This window comes from Atheta coriaria, unplaced genomic scaffold (genome assembly GCF_025399875.1).
Source record: "Atheta coriaria isolate IRGN ID8LTWV9N9 unplaced genomic scaffold, Caltech_Dcor_3.1 hic_scaffold_7_pilon, whole genome shotgun sequence".
In the NCBI taxonomy this organism is placed as follows: domain Eukaryota; kingdom Metazoa; phylum Arthropoda; class Insecta; order Coleoptera; family Staphylinidae; genus Dalotia; species Dalotia coriaria.
The window spans coordinates 9,257,056-9,259,072 of NW_027045449.1; the positions used below are offsets into that span (position 1 = coordinate 9,257,056).

The 2,017-nt window shown below is 43.4% G+C and overlaps 1 long non-coding RNA gene across 1 annotated transcript; it reads left to right on the top strand.

Moving 5' to 3' along the window:
• Positions 1 to 938: 938 nt before the first annotated feature.
• LOC135795768 (uncharacterized) lies at positions 939 to 1,477 on the top strand. Its single transcript, XR_010549141.1, has 2 exons — positions 939 to 1,230; positions 1,287 to 1,477. It is a non-coding gene; the product is annotated as an uncharacterized lncRNA (long non-coding RNA).
• Positions 1,478 to 2,017: the final 540 nt, after the last annotated feature.

Consider the following 2,017-nt stretch of genomic DNA (forward strand, 5'->3'; position numbering starts at 1 on the left):
ACTTTTTAATATAATAAATAGTTTATTGACAACATGTGGAGTGGTTTTTTTTCAGCCAGCATTTTATGGCAATCGTGCCACTCAATTTGTTTTAATATATTCCAGAACGAATTAGCGTAGCAAGAGAAAAAAGCAGCAAGCGAGCACCATAAATAGTTGTTGACACAGTGCATTAAATTCGAGATTCTTGAATTTGAATAATTATGTAATTTGGTTAATTTAACATCTTACATACCTACCTACCCCGTACAGGGCGAATGTGGTTCACGCGCGAAGCGGTAAAACGCAAATGATAATGATGTAATGAAATGCGAAGGAGTGTCGGAATTGCGCATGCAGAAAGCGCACGCTGGACATGACATTGACGATTGTTAAAGATATTGGAGTCACGCATAAACGGTATACGTTGACTACCTCCAGCAAAAATGTGATCAACAAAAAGGATCTATTTTTGCCGGTGCATTCGCCCAATCGCAGCGCATTTTTGTTTTTCTTTCCTCCAGCCGTGAAGTGAAGAGCGACCACAATCGTTTTATATGTTAATAAATAAACGCAGCAATGTCGCGCTGCGTTTGATTTATGAACGTTATAAATATCCGCGCGTTTCGTTAATACCTATCATTGGTAGCAGTGACATAGAAAATGCAATTGTCATCGATTATTTCACCTCTTCTCGCTGGAATGTACGGTTTAATTGAGAATTAGAGACGAATTCGTGTTCTACTCGCCGATGTGACTTATCACGGTGTGTTGGCTCCACGATGATGATAAATGTCACAAGGTAGCTGGCTTGGCTTGCGTTAGAGGAATCGAGCAATCCAATGTCTATATCATAAATATATCTAATAGTTGTGCAATGAGCCACGTAGGCAAATGCAACCGACTTAAGTCGCAGTTGAGCGGCGCGGCGCGCAGAGAGCTTGGATTTGCAACGCGATAGTTTATTTATGACCTGTCGGTCCACTTGGCTATGTGCGCGTGTGTGTCTTGGCTATTCTACGATTGCCATTCCACTATTTCACTATTACTTCATGTTTTCGTAACGTGTGCGCCGGGCTGGAGACCTAGACGCGTGTGTCTCGCGAGTATATAGCATTTCGTCCGCTTCTTCCGCGTGTCCATCCAAGGCCGCAATGTGCGCTTCATACTTAAACGCTCTAGTGTTATGATACTGGATGTTGTAAATGATTCATTCGGAATGTGCTAAAGCTGAACATTTAGTGGTCTGCGGTGGGTATTAAGATGGACTTGGTCTATAATGTAACAAAATACAACAATGTTTGTAGAGGACACCATCCCCACTCCACATCGAATGGAATGTTCGCTTATCTTGCAAGGTGTAAAACGAGGTAAACATGGGATGAACAACATTCCAGTGCAAATCGCAAAGGAAATTGTAATATGTTAATAGAAAGTAATGTTATCTCCCTATCATAAATAAATGACGTAAAGTGGAGCTGGACGAGATAATAAATAAGCGAGTGCAATTTTGGAATTTCTTCGCATCGCATTGCAATAGTTGGTTTTTTCCGCGGTTTGCAGCGCCGAGTTGTTGTTGTTTGAATAATGCGCGGTATTTGCCAATCGTCATGTATAGACTCACCTACGGACATGAGCGTTCCCAACGTGCGCCGAACGCGCAAACGTTTTCAACAGTTACCGCGCCGCATTCGGTTTATCCGCGCCATTAGTATGGATGAGTGATAACCGCGCTTACCTCGGGCCGGCATCAAGGCCGCGCGCTGGGACGCGGCAGCGCGCCTAGACACCTTTTATAAAACCGTCCACACGAATGAAAACACCTACACGTTCTGCGCATTCAAACGCCGTGTGCCACTCGCAGCACTCGCGATGAATCCAACTGCCAATATTTAAATCTTTGTTTTCTCCACGCAGGACCCAACTAACTCATTTGCAATCAAGTCTCATATCAGTTGGAAGCTGACCACGCTGATGTTTGGCAGCGTGTGAAAACGTTGAATAGTTTTATATTCCGGATGTCCCAAGCTCCAAGTGT